The 15,426-nt window shown below is 36.6% G+C and overlaps 1 protein-coding gene across 2 annotated transcripts in view; it reads right to left on the bottom strand.

Moving 5' to 3' along the window:
* The window catches only part of LOC129730481 (uncharacterized), a 106,669-nt gene that overhangs the window by 58,960 nt on the left and 32,283 nt on the right, over positions 1-15,426 (bottom strand). The window contains exon 1 of one of the 2 annotated variants that reach the window (XM_055689828.1): positions 13,623-13,642. The exons of the other annotated variant lie outside the window; for it this stretch is intronic. The gene's annotated coding sequence lies outside the window, so the exon portion shown is untranslated. Of the gene's footprint in view, positions 1-13,622; positions 13,643-15,426 lie in introns of those variants that run through there. 2 annotated transcript variants of the gene reach the window in all.

Raw genomic sequence — 15,426 nt, 5'->3', positions numbered from 1 at the left:
TATTTTACTTCCTCTACGAAGGAAGTGAGCTCCGAGGTGAAGTTCATTTGACACACCAAGTTCCACCAAGATGGTGCTGCTGTGGTTCGCGACAAGGGTGTGTCAAAGCCCCTCTTCTTCCGCTCTGGACTGGCCGTGAACGGGGAAATTTATAGTAAGAAGTGCCTACCGGAAGTTGCGTCGTTCATTAAGAAATACTATAAGGGCGAAAACACTGGATCTGCCGTCGGCCCACTACTCGAGGCAATCGTTGAAGGAGATGGAGCGCCTCCTAGCTGGCCCCATCGAGAGTTTCTGGGCAAAACTGAAGCGTAAGATCTACTCCAACGAAAAAAGAACTCAAACTCAAACTTTACGTTCGCCATGGCGATTATTTCGGGTAACCGAAGGAAGGCCACCCATGAACCATCCTTATTCCTTACTACCCACTCGGGAAAATAGTGTGACGCCAGCACTGCTGTGCATTGCATGAAGTGGATGAAGTAGATAAGCATCGATATCCTTAACTGCATAAATATCAGCAGCAAAACAAATGCAGAGTATGCGAAATCACAGTTATGCTGCCAGTCAACATTATCACTTGTGAACTGATTGGAGCTGTAACTGTAAGTAATTTTCCTTTTTAGCTCGTTCGTGCTGAAATTGAAATTCGCAGTTTTTGATTTCAACTGAAAATCTGCTGCTGACTGTGAAAATTTACAGCGGATTCTCGATCTATCGATTTCATACCATTCCAGCTTACTAAAGTAAGACGTAGTCTTAAGTTCAGCGTCAAACAGCCTAAGAACATGTTTATCAATAGTTATCGCCGGACTGTTCGCGACCCCTTAAAATGAGACGACCTACATAATATATTAGAGTGTAGTACCAGTAAAAATCCTCCACACAAATCTACCAAATTCACTATCATTCAGCGGGTAACATACTACGAGTTTTACGATCAGCAGTAAGCCCTACAAGTTATCGTGGATGTAATACAGTCAGCTATCTGCTAGTACAGGCAACAATGCAAATGCTGCTCGTTTACTGAACAAACGCTCGAAAGAGCTGATCACGATAGAGTCGCAAGAAAAGGCACCGCATAGATAACACTATTTGTGTAACATTCCTGACCGGAGAAACATCTCACAGGAATGCCGACTTTATACGATAAGTGAGGAAATCGCCGCGTCATTTTCATTTATCGCAGTGTGTCTATAGCCTATAAATAGATTCATTCTGTTGTTTTATCCATTCATTTTTCCACCCATATCAATACACTGCACAGCGGAAGCCATCTCTGCTTGCTTTTTAGGTACAGACATGGTAGTGGGTTCTATATAAGGACACGGTTACAAATTTAGATACTATCAACTGTTAACATTGCTCGCTGGATATATATTTTAAAAATGTTTGGAAAATGCTATTAATTTAGAGCTGATTTTAGATAAAGCCTAAAACCAGCTTCCGGTCAGTTACCCCTGGAGAGCCATCGCATTGGAAGTATTTCACCCAGAGAGTATCATGACCTGTTACTAGCGTTGCTAGTTCGACTGCCTATCTTGGATTTATTTGGTCTATCATCGTCATCATCATCGCTTCGAATCTGATGGTTTGTTATTGTTATTAGTTTATGACGTGGAGGATTATCTTTTTGTTGGCACGAGGCTGAGAAAGCTCAATAACACTCACAACGCTAGCATCGAGCAACAACCCATTGAATGACGGTGGGATTGCCAGGAATCTCTAGAGGCAATAATACACTGGAAGGCTGTTCAATACACCCACCACAGACCGCACCGGTCTAGGAGAGTTGTTTTTGATTACATGTGATGAATTTTATATGAACCATTTCTAATCTAATGTTCGTTGGAACTGGCAGCGTGTTAACCGGAACCGATCTCCGGAGGATTTCCAGTGAATCATTTACGTGTTATTAAAAATTTATTGCAATGAGTTTTCAACGTTTTTCACAGCGAAGGGGAATAATATTGATAAATTATGATTTACGATGTCTTCAAGTGTAGGAAGTTTGTGGAAGTAAGCAAAATTATGTATCATGTGGAAATTTATTTCTGAGGGATTTCATGCTAAACTTTCTATTCCAAAAGAATAGGATCTACCAAATTGTGTTCAGGCAATGGAATGTGTGGAAATTATATTATACAAACTACTGGACAAAACTAACAAAATGCAGTGCTGACCAAATATTACCACTGGAATAGTTTTAAATTATCAATTTTTAAATTCGACAACGATGTAAATAATATTGTGTATTATTTATTTTGTCCATTTCAATGTTGATCTCCAGGGGTATGATATAGGTGTTATCATCAGTCTTAATTCATGTTCAAAGTTTTCGTTTTAAGCTATTTTCCTGCAATGACGGATTTCGCATTTACTCTATCAGGAGGCTGGCAGCACATTCTCTGGATTTAATGAATCTTTTTAAAATATAATATATATATGTCTTTTTAAAATATTTTTCCAGTACACTATAAAATAATTTTATGGTTGAAATCCACACTGCATGAATCCACACCGAGTGTCAATCCTGCAGCTAATGTTTGCTCATTGAACCAAAAGCATACCGCCGGGTAACAGTCTATCCAAAAATCATCCCTCCTCTTGAATTTGTGTGAGCTTACTGCGTCAATAACATACATGATCCGGACCATATAATCCGGATTACGGAAGCAACATCATGCTTCATTCAACATGGTTGTCGAAGAGAAGAAAAAAAATAAACAGAAAGCCTATGTGGCCAACTGACTGCAGCGTGTCAATCGGATTTCCGGCGGAACCAAACAGGGCTTTTTACTGTTGGGCAATTTTTCATCGATGTTTCAAGCTGTGGGTAAAAATGAGGAATAGATAGAATTGTGTTTCATGTTGTCACAGCCAACCAGGTTGCTCATTAAGTATTTATACAAAACAGCAAAACTACCAATTTGATTTATATTTGTCGTCTTTCAAAAGGTCCACTGTGACGCCTCTGTATTCTCTAGGTTCTCAGAATAAGGGCTAATGGAGGAAACGTATTTTCCACATGAGCGTTCACATTTTTGAAGCTCAGACTGTAGACTAGTGATTATTTATCGCTCATGTACCTGCTCAGGCTTTTTTTTGTTTCGTGACAGCTGTCTGCTGTTACGCATCCGTTGACTTAATCAATGAAGTATAAAATTACCAATGCTTCTGACGGTAACCGCAACGCTATTTGTGGCAATCCTAGCGCAAGCGTCATTTTGGGTATTTGTCGCTTTTAGTTATTTACGAAACATAAATGAAATTCCAATACAAAAAATGCACACAATTCTAACATTTTTTCGGGAAGGCCTACGAAAAATAATCTCTTCCAATCTGACAGCCTCTGAAGTGAATGGACAAACAACATCGGTCACCATCGCATATCTACTAATCTTCTTTAACATTCTCGTTATCCTCATGCCAAACCTACTTCATCGCTTGGGATCGATGAGCTCTCCCACGAGTTTTTATTCTCACCTCTATCACCCTTATATTTTTGTATCAGTACACCTTAGATACTTATACGCCAATATGCATCATATGTTCAAACATAATACGATCTTTCGTATATGCGAAAAGTTAGCTGCTATTTCGAAAAGCTGTCCAAGATTGCCTCAACAATCAGTTTCCACCAGGCTGACGGCCCGAATTCTTATGGTTCACCTAATTGTGCATCATGACAAAAGAAAATCCTGTTAGTGAATGCAGTGGTAAATTCAATTACTTTGGGATCGTTCCATCAGATGTGTTAAAAACAAATATTTTAAAAACTTTTCTTTTTATATTGTTCCGTAAAGCTTCCTTAACAAACTTATAAAACATCAAGCTCCAAACATTTTTTTGAACCCTAATTGAAAATATAGCCTGCTGTATCGAAGCGCTGGTCAAATAGAACTAGTGATTATTAATTATTATATAAATATTATATAAATATAGAAATATTATCTCAACGGCAAAAAGCACTTTGGCTTTGGCTTCCTGAAATTCAAAAATTTCATTAGTGCCTCCTAATCTAATACATAGGAAAGAAACATGGAATCACCTCAATGAAAACTCCCACTACCACAACATTCACGAATATTGAGCGCCGATGTGTGGACAAGCAAATTAATCTCCTGAGATTGACAAAAAGATAATTTAAAAAGGGATCGACAATACAAAGCTCTGGGGCCGACAGTCACCGCAATCACAAGTAAGAAATCAAATGGTCTTGAGGGAAAAGAGACGTTTGAGACTATCTGCTTTGTTGTTTGTGACTGCGATGATAGTAAAACTGACAAATCAGATAGTCCAAACCAACACTAAAGCTAACAAAAGGTTTCAATACTTTCTTTTTGATTTAGAGCGCGTATTAAACGATTATGTTTTGTGTTTCCCATGTACCTAAGTTGTAAAAAATAAATACAATATGTACAGCAACAACGGCTAATCCATTCATTCAACTCATAGCAATTCAGCTTTATTTTCAATTTACTTCTCTATGAGACAAACACCGTATAAATGTTAGGTTTTTAAGCCTGTGGTTTAATAATTCAATCGAACACCACCAGAAGTTATTTTTATCCAGACAGTGTTACAAGGCAAACAAATTAGAGAATAATCATTCTACAATTCTATTCGACTTAGCCATCTTCCAGAAAAGGGTGTTGTTTTGTTTCCTTACACAGCACCTAATGATCAAATTGTCAACTAGAGCCGAGAGCATAAATCCTACACGGGCAGCCGTGGCGTGCGGAAGTAAAACGTGGAAGTCTAGTTACTCGCCATCGTCACAGTCGGTGCACGTGCAGGACGTTTCACAGTCTCCCCTAGCAATGAACGAAGACTTACGGACCAGTTGCAAGATAGTCACAGTTAGTTAGTGACTAACCAGTTGTCAAATCTTAATTGCAAACACCTTACTCCAAACAACCACAAAACAGCTGGAAGCGTTTTGTTTTGGCTTGCATACCACACTCGCCTTGCTGTAACTTTCTGAAATAATTGTCGAGGGTTGTGTAGTTCGACTTGCCAAGGACAAACTTAGTAAGGACGATAAGGGATTATTCATTCAGCCAACGCTTTTAGGATGGAGTGAGATAATCGGAAACAGACGATCACTTTGAACAGTTTTGACGGGTAAATTGTCACCGTTCTATTGATGTTGTAATTCTATGTTTTTGTTTACTTTAAACTGTACATTTTGCGCGAACGAAACGCTGCTATGTTAATCACTGCCAGGGTTGATATTTGTTGACACTCTTGAGTGAAACCACAAACGTTATTTTTTTACAATCCCTTCAGAGTTCTCCCTTCCCACTTTTTGCATGGAAGTGAACTGCCGAAACACCTCATTATATTTCATGCGATGGAAACAAGACAGCAAAATCAGTTTATTTCTTTTTACTATGCCTATGGAATATTTCACTGCCATGCAATGTTCATATACTCTTTTTTCGTTCCTTCGTTATTCGTTAACAAAGATTGTCAAGTCATCGGTCAGTGTCAGTGAAAAAGTGTTTCGGTGAGGTTCATTTCGGCTGAGTGGAACGAAAAAGTGATCGACGACAACAATGGACAAAAATATTACGCCACAAGAAACTGGCTCCGGAAGATTCACATAGATGTTTTTATTGGCAAAAAATGTCATTTTGTGCTATTGGTTACATTTTTTGGAACACGACTCATTTTTGAGAAGCTTTTGAAAAATGCTATTTTGGGAAGGTTTTGATGATTACAAATATTTGTAGGGCCAAAACGGTTTTTTAAATCGGTGTGATGTTTCGGCAAAGTTGTAGATTATAATTTTATCTCTCTACAGAAAAGTTTAAAGTTTATTTCGTCAATCATAGTAGACTACATCTTAAAAACTATTGCAAACATCACAAATATAGGGTAATCGCTCCATTATTCATCTCAACAGCTTGGTGCACCAATATTCATCTTATTTCTCTCATTTGTCCTATTTACCGTCAAATTTCTACAAATTTTTGCAAGTAAATCTTTTTGCTTCTCGATTTTCTCAAGTGGCTGAATGTTTTACGTTGAAATTATGGTAAAATTTGACGATAAATTGATCAAAAAGGCGTGATGGGATGAATAAAGATACTGAGATGAATATAGGAGCGGTTACCCTAGTTATGTAATTCTAGTGTTCAATATTTTTCTAAGAGCATTTCGTGACATCGGTAAATCAATAACTTCACAATATTTATTGAAAAGACTCATCATACTATTACCTGGCCCGGCCATGGCATATTCTGTTCTATAAAAATTTAATACAAAAATTTTTCGCGTTCTTAATGAGCGTGTAGGAGCATAAAAGTTGAGTTTTCCAAGCAAATTTTCCGAACTTATGCGTTGTGAGACTAAATCGTTGACAAGAGTTACCGAAGTAATTTGTCTTCTTTGTTGATTTACGATTGATTATTTTAAAATTTGCTTTAGTGAAGTCATATTTATATTCAGGCTCATGATCAGAGGGTAGTGATCTCTCGGTATCAATCATTAGCGAGTACTCGATTGCAGTATAAAATTTCTCATTTTTCCATAGGGGATACAGTCATACCTCGATATAAGGCAACCTCGATATAACGTAACTCGATATAACCTAACTTTTACCTCGATATAACGTAACTTTGAAAATGTATTGAAATTGAAAATAAATGATACAGCAACTGTTTTCGGGGTATAAATTGCTTCAAAAAAATGTTTGTAGTAAGTTTTAAAATTAGTGAAACTAATGCGAAAATTGTCCTAAATGTGCATAAGAAAGGTTTAAAAATACTAATAGGTGATGAAAAATAGGTTTTCACGCATCCTTCAGTAACAATTCACAGTCTTGCATCAATTAGAAAAAAAAATTTTTTTGCTTGTTGAAATTTTCTCTAAATGGGCAGAAGAAAGGTTAAAAATACTGATAGGTGATGGGAAATAGGTTTTCGCGCTTCTTTGAGTATCCTGTGTATCAATTGAAAAAAATTTTTTTGCTTCTGAAAATATTTCTAAATGGGCATAAGAAAGGTTTAAAAATATTGATAGGTGATGGAAAATGGATTTTCGCGCATATTTGGGTAACCATCAACAGTCTTGCATCAATTAAAGAAAAATGTTTTTTTGCTTCGATATAATGTAACGAAAATAAAAATAAAGTTGCCTTATATCGAGGTATGACGGTATTCTACTTTGTCAACACTAAAATCTTCCGTGCAATTGGTGAATAAAAAGTCTAAGAAACAGTTTTGTTCATTCCGGATTGAGTTAACCTGATTTAATCCAAGTTGACTAAATCCGTCAAAAATAAATTGCAGAGTTTCGTTTTCTCCCACCACAGGTAGCAAAAGTGATTCATTATCATCATTTACAATAAAATCAGTATCATTTTGATTGAAATCTCCATATATATGAATTTTTGAGTTAGTGTCGGACTCATCATTCACTAATTCTACCGTCCTTAAAATTTTTTCATATGATTGCTTTTTGGCAAAGTCGGGTGGAAAGTAAACAGATACGAAAATTTAACCTTTAACTTCAACTTTAACCCAGACATCTTCGGCATGTTTCTGGGTTATGATTTGCTCAGAATCATGCTGAACCCCAACAGCCACAAGCACTCCTCCACCTGATTCCTTATCAGATAGTGAGAAATCACGATCGCTCCTAAACACATTAAAGGAACTGTTGAAAACTTATTCACTTTTAATATCTTCGTTCCAGTTCGTTTCCGTTGCTAGGATGATTGAGTATGAACATCCACTTATTCTGTTATTAATGTGATTGATTTTGAGTGCACTGCGCATCCTGTTGAAATTTTGAGCATAAATCTACACTTCATTGACTACTGGCGTTGTTTTTTCTTTCTCTGAGCGTCACTGTCATTTTGAAAACACGAAATTTTCCCAAAAATATCATAACTTTTTTTCCCGGATTTCTCCATGATCGGACCGATTGGCATGTTTAGGTTATCTTTTGTAGTTTTTATAAAAATAAATAAGATTTGAAAAAAATGATCTTTTTAGATAATTATTTTTAATTTTTCTCTTATTTTTTTCAAAAATTAGATATTTTTTTTGGAGTGTACATTTTTGTCGGAAAGATAAAATTATTATCTACAACTTTTCCGAAGGCGCCACACCGATTAAACAAATCGTTTTGGCCCTTAAAATATTTGTAATCATTAATACCTTCCCAAAATAGTATTTTTCAATAGCTTCTCAAAAATGAGTCGATTTTTTTCCCAAAAAAATCATAACTTTTTTTCCCGGATTTCTCCATGATCGGACCGATTGGCATGTTTAGGTAATCTTTTGTAGTTTTTATAAAAATAAATAAGATTTGAAAAAAATGATCTTTTTAGATAATTATTTTTAATTTTTCTCTTATTTTTTTCAAAAATTAGATATTTTTTTTGGAGTGTACATTTTTGTCGGAAAGATAAAATTATTATCTACAACTTTTCCGAAGGCGCCACACCGATTAAACAAATCGTTTTGGCCCTTAAAATATTTGTAATCATTAATACCTTCCCAAAATAGTATTTTTCAATAGCTTCTCAAAAATGAGTCGATTTTTTTCCCAAAAAAATCATAATTTTTTTTCCCGGATTTCTCCATGATCGGACCGATTGGCATGTTTAGGTAATCTTTTGTAGTTTTTATAAAAATAAATAAGATTTGAAAAAAATGATCTTTTTAGATAATTATTTTTAATTTTTCTCTTATTTTTTTCAAAAATTAGATATTTTTTTTGGAGTGTACATTTTTGTCGGAAAGATAAAATTATTATCTACAACTTTTCTGAAGGCGCCACACCGATTAAACAAATCGTTTTGGCCCTTTAAATATTTGTAATCATTAATACCTTCCCAAAATAGTATTTTTCAATAGCTTCTCAAAAATGAGTCGTGTTCCAAAAAATTCAACCAATAGCACAAAATGACATTTTTTTGCCTATAGAAACGTCTACGCAAAGTTTCAGACAAATTCAAAATGGTTGATTAAATTGGTTGTCCGTTTTTTTGTGAAATTGCTCTGCAGATACTCTGCGTATAGCAATTGTATCATCCATATTAAAAACGACGTGCTACCAGCTACCAGAAACAACCACCGCTTCTCCCGGTTTTGGCGAAATTTCAATCTGCAATTTTCGAAAATAAGGGAATAAAATGACATAGCCGCGGGGATACATTTTAACCACTGTTCTCTTGGATTCACTCTTGCTTGGATCTGTTTTGACGTTTCGTCTTGATAACGCTTGCTGTTTGTTTTTTTGTTTTCACTTTAACGAAGATCAGTGAAGATCAGGTGGTTGGATTCGTCGTTGAAGATCATTTGGTTTGATTCGAACGATGCGCGCGAATAATTTTAACTGAGTATAACAGCACGTTACTAGGACGAAAATCTTGTGTATCTGAAAGAGTGCTGCGATAGTTGAAAGAGAAAATTGAAAATGATTGGCAACTGAGTTTTATATATTAGAGGTGCCAAATCTCTTTTCAAAGTCCAATGTTGGCTAACTTTTTCATTTGACTTGTGAGAGTCCAAAGAAAAAAAACATTATGTTTATGTTTAATTTTATATACCCTTCAAATCTCCGGTTTAAAATCAATGGAATAATGCAACTTTGGAGCAATCCCAATTTATTATTTACCGAAAGAAAATGAAACTTGTATCAAAATGAACACGTTCTTCTTTGTACCCGATTGTCATACCCGTCAATGTGGTGCGTGTGGTGTAGATTTTGACAGCTCGTTCGTCTTACAACATTCTTTGGCAAAGCTGTAGATAATAATTTTGTTCTTGCGAAAAAAGATACATATACACTCTAAACAAGTTATTTATTGTTTAAAAAAAGTTAAAAGAAACATTAAAAATTAATTATCTGAAAAGCTCATTTTTTTAAATTCTTATTTTATGTAAAAACTACAGAATATAACCTAAACAACGCAATCGATGCGATCCTGAAGAAATCAAGAAAAAAAATTATTATATTTTGAAAAAAAAAATTTAATTTATTTTGTTGTTGGGCATGTTTTTTTTGGAAGGAAAAAAATGTTATCTACAACTTTGCCGAAGACAGTATGCCAATCAAACAAACCGTTTTGGCTGTAGAAATATTTTTAGTTTTCAATAGACCACTCTCTGGGGAATCAAAAATATTTTTACAGTCAAAACGGTTTGTTTGAATGGCATAGTTTCTCTGACAAAGTTGTAGATAACACAGTGCAACAAAAATTGACTTTTTTCTGCCTTGGCTTCTATATATATTTCTTGTGCATTTTTATGCAAAACTAAATTTCCCCGAGTTTTCAACTTAAGGGACAACAATGGCGCCATTTTGAATTTTTGAGAAATCGGCAATTTTTCATGTTTTTTCGATGCCATTTTGTTTTAAGACAAAATATCAAAATTCTAAGAGTTTGTCCACATATTAGCATCTTTTTTCCCATCTTTTGAAAAAAAAAACAGATCTCAAATCGGACAAAAACTGAGCTCAAAACGGTAATTCTACGAAACCGGTTTTGGCATAGTTTTAGTATATCTCACAAAGCAAAATAATATCGATTATTTCTGAGAATTAATGGTGATTCTCTAATATCCTAAAGTGGTAGTCAAATTATATCTTATTTTGAGTAAAGAACTCTCAGATATTGAATGGTAGGTGTCTGATCTACGTAAAATGTCAGCAGATAAACCTATTTTTGTATTGTAGGGGAATTGGGGCAAAATCGACATTTTGGTCCTAATACGCAGAATAATTTAAAATCTGGTTTCACAGATGTATCTAGAAGGAAATTTTTATTACTTGTCAAATTTACCAAGAGCTTCGCGGCTTTCCTAGAGGAGCCTCGCGGCCCTCTTGCCAGCCGCGGAGCTTCGGTTGGAAACCACTTATCTAGAATTATGCATTTATCGGATGGTAACAATAATTTTGGATTTTTCTCTTACTCCACAACAATACCATTCAGGGAGAAATGAGAATATGTATCAGTAAACTCTCCTTCCGTTTTGGCCAATATTTTTTGTTTTGTTTATATATGTTCAGTTCTGTTCAAAATGGCGTCGAAACGAGAAACATTGCGCGAGCGTATTGTACAGTTCTAACTAAACCGAACAAAAATCTAAGCAAAAAGTTCACGGTAAACCTTTTTAAGGCTGACAACGCTCTTGTTCCGGTATTGTGAAAAATTTTGGTCGGGAAGACGATTACAGACCATTCATTAAAGTTCATTAATTTTTTCGTTATCAATGAATGCCATCTTCATGAAGAATATATCAGTTTTCCTACTGTACAACTGACGAAAATTGACTGCTCTATCAATTAGCTGCAGAGGGAGACCGTGAGAAAAGTGGCTACATCGCTGCGTGCGCTCGATCGGAAGGTTGACCAAACGAAACAGTACCTGGCGAACATGGACATATATGTCAGGAAGCGGCAGTCCCGCCCACTGGTCTCAGGGCCTCAGACAATGAGGCAACGGCAACAGTTGAACAAGATGGTCAAGTCGATTTTCCTGGTGAATAGTCAACTAGACCTATCGCACTCTGGATGGCAACGACTGGCAGGGCACTTTGTATTCTACTTTCCCCACGAAGGAAATGAGCTCCGAGGTGAAGTTTATTTCACACACCAAAGTCTTCAAAAAGGTGCTGTTGTGGCTGACGATCAACGAGAAGGGAATGTCAAAGCCGCTCTTCTTTCGCTCCGGACTGGTCGTGAACGGGGATATTCATAGTACGAGGTGCCTACCGAAAGCTGCGTCGTTAATCAAGACATCATAAGGGCGAAGACGCGGTGTTCTGGTCGGATTGGGCGTCGGCGCACTGCTCAAACCGATCGTTATAATATCGATGTGGTACCCTGGTCGGTGAACGTCCCCTAGCCGCGTCTCATCGAGAATATCTATGCGAACCTGAAGCGTAAGATTTACTCCAACACTTTTGTCGCGACAACATATTTTGCATATTTTGAACCGAAAAAACTGAAATAGTCGCTCGGGGTCAAATCTGGTGAACACGGGGGGCGTGGAATCAGGCTGTAGCGCATCTTTTACAATTTATAGGTTGTATCACGAGCGGTATGAGCGGGATTGTTGAATTGGTGAAAGAGCACTTTTTTCTTCGTCATAGGCTGCCGTTTCACTTTTATTTCAACGTCTAATCGATCCAATGAAGTACAATAGTATTTTTTTTTCAATGTTTTACTAGGCAAAAGCCACTCTGCCGATTGCCGATTGTACTCAGAAGTGTAGCAATTGAGTGATGGGTTATACGTCAATTGAAAATAAATGAACATACACTCTAAAACATATTCACGTTTATTTTATGTGAAAACTCACTCAACTTTATTCTGTATAGCTTTCTTTTAATGACAACACAAAGTATAAAATGTTTGCCTATCTCTTAAATTAATTCTATTCCATTTCTAGCAGATTTGAGTTGGTAAACAAGTCAAAGTCTAAAATTCACTACTCCTGGTTGACGACGAAAGCAGATTCAAGCTGTAGTTTAAAGTCGATATCCTCTATACACCCTTCGGGGCATTTTATAGACTGTGACTATCTCGGTTGTGTGACAAAGTATGGCATCGAAACACCGAGTAAAAGTTCTTTGACGGTACAAACATGTATGTATGCATGTTCTCGTATGATTGACAGTACTGGTAAAACGATACATTTAACATCCGCCTTGCCTGGGATTTGTCAACCAGAAACCAAGGTTAAAATAGATCAATATGTATGCTTTTACTACCATTCCTGGGCTGTAGTTCACAGTTCACTTTAATTGGTCTATATCAACACCGCCATCGTAAACATCAACCATTTCTGGATTAGAGCACGTGCAGGCAATTTTTGTTGTTTTCACAGAGCTTTTTTTTCTTCAGTTCGAAATTTATTTGATTGCACAAATGCCAAAAATGGTTCAAAGTCGGTTCTGATCTCTTTATTCCAGCGTTCGAAATCGTTTTTAGTAAAGTTTTCAGCTCTTGAAAATGTTTTTCAATGTTTAACATTTTTTCTGCTTTGCATTTCGAGCAGCAACTTCTTCAATCATAAAGGTGAAATTCTCTTGCAAAAACTTTTTCTCTAACTCGCATACAAGCTTATGTTTTACCTTTGACTCTCAGAACTGTAGCAGGCCAAATTGGGCTATCCGAGATTTGTTGAAGTAGATTTTCAACAATCAGCAAATAATGCACACCGCTTCTCGGCAGGTCTAGGATGTATTAACAATATTCTACTACTGCATTCGGGTGGGTAACGGTTTCGCAGTGTACAAGAAAAACGCACTCTCGGTAAAAACACTGCCCGAGTAGTTTCCCAAAAGCAATCAACTTCGTTTAGTATGCCGGTGAGTACCTGGTTGCAAAAGAATTTGCATCTCTAGAGATTTGGGGAATGATTTCATCACTAGCAAACTGCAAACAGTCACAACCGTAAGTAGTGGATTGGGGGCTGAAAGGGACTGAAAATAAATTTAATTTCTCTTGCTATCCTGACTTTCGAACAACCGTTGGAGGCCCCTTAAACCTAAACGAAAGGCAAAGTGATGAGATTTTTTCTACGTTATACTGCCGGCTCTACTAGAGAACAAGTAATAAGGTGAACACAGATTAGAGGGAAACGTATAACGTACCTTTATGTGATAGCATTACCGTCTCAATCTTCACTGAATAATTTTCATGCTCGTTTCCTCGCAGATGAACACTGTCGGAGACACACATGCGAAAAAAAAACATCGTTACTAGTAGACCCTACTGGTAGCGTTTCGGCTCACGTGTTCGGCACCGCGGGCGTTCCGTTGGTAATTGTCTATGTAATACAAGAGATGCTTTTGGGATCTGCTATGGCTATAATTGGATAGAATTATTACCGGTAAAAATAACATAGCTGAACCAAATTTATATAAACTGTGATGAACCAAGGTTTTCAATTAAAGTGGAAGGTAGCTCTAATTGTTGTTAATCGGTTGTGCCTGAAATATCAGACTTTCAATGATTAAAGCGAAAAGTGAAAGTGATTCCCTATACAATATGCTAATTTTGAGCGTCAATAGAGATAAACTATTTTAATATCATTAAGATTAGTATACATTCGAGAAGCAGATTAATCAAAAATAAGATTAATGAAAATTATAATATTGAGATCACAAGCTACCTTTTGATCTTTAGAGACCAACCTGTGATCAACAGAAAGAGCCTACCATTGCAAATGAAAAGTATAATAATACAAGACTAGATTTTATTGACACAAACCTTATAAAATCAACACCATGCGAAAAAAATAGTTCGTTTAATGAAAAGCAAAAAACAAAATGCCATTCATCTTTTGAGTAATGTAGCGCAAGCTAAACCGTGTTGTTGCGTTCCTAGCCACAGAGGAGATGTTTCCCCCGCGTGTCTGCAAGGAGATTATATTTTACTGGCGATGCTAAGCTTTTAATGCTTTTCAAATGGCAGCTGGTTTCCAGCAGTGGGCGGCCGGGTGTTAGCTGCCTGTTGCTTAGAGCCTTTTCAGGTTAAAACCTCCTCCGGCGAACGGTTGAATGCTCAAGCTATTGGATGAATGTTATCTAATCGTAATTCAGATTCTCTGTTTTGGAAGTTGAAGGATGAGTATTTCGCTTGCAGTTTCTTTTCATGCTACAGGGAATGAAATAAAAACGCGCGGTTTATAATGCATGTCCCACCGCCGTTTAGCTGTATATAACTAGATTATGATTTTCCTCCTTTTTTGCATTAGATTGAAAAAAACATTGTCGTTTTTTTTTCTTTAATAAATTTGACTGATAGTTGAGAATGTGTCACGTGCTTATTGCTTCAAGGACCTGGGGTTTCCATCTGTAGATACATAGAATCCACGTTTTATGGATAAGTCCACATTTTCTGGTTACTACCTACATCATGAATGGAGCTCGCTTTGGTAGGTTACTAACTGACTTCAGATTTACTGTTTCACTAAGTGTCTTTCACGCAAAGCTTTTCAAATTGGTTTAAAAAGGGCTTTTGTATCACCAAAGTGTACGAGTGCAGAAACGTTAGACACTGCTTCTCGCGGATTTGAAGCTTTATTCGCACAACCAATTCATCGCCGTTTATCAAACTTTCAGTCACTCGCGGCTCCTATAGAATACCAATGTGCTGTCCACGCATTGGCCCAGGTCAACTAAGAATAACTCGAGGGCAGCACCAAGTCATAAGCCATCATAAATAGGGTAAAATATCGGGGACCATGACACATTTGAAGAAGAGAATCATGGGAATGTGGAGCTGTGGAACGGTTGGTGTGCGCAAAAAATAAACAAGCAAAAGATGGTCGAAAACATAGTGAAAGCTTTCAACGCAATTAAACCGAAACCTTTGTTTTCTTCCTTAGGAAAAAAGACCTCAAATATTAAGCCAGCTCGATTCTCTCGGGAATAGAATAATCAATTTGATCAC

The sequence above is a fragment of the Wyeomyia smithii genome, chromosome 3 (genome assembly GCF_029784165.1).
Source record: "Wyeomyia smithii strain HCP4-BCI-WySm-NY-G18 chromosome 3, ASM2978416v1, whole genome shotgun sequence".
Taxonomy (NCBI): domain Eukaryota; kingdom Metazoa; phylum Arthropoda; class Insecta; order Diptera; family Culicidae; genus Wyeomyia; species Wyeomyia smithii.
The sequence above is the reverse complement of the archived record's forward strand: the minus strand, read 5'-3'. Positions and strand labels throughout refer to the sequence as shown.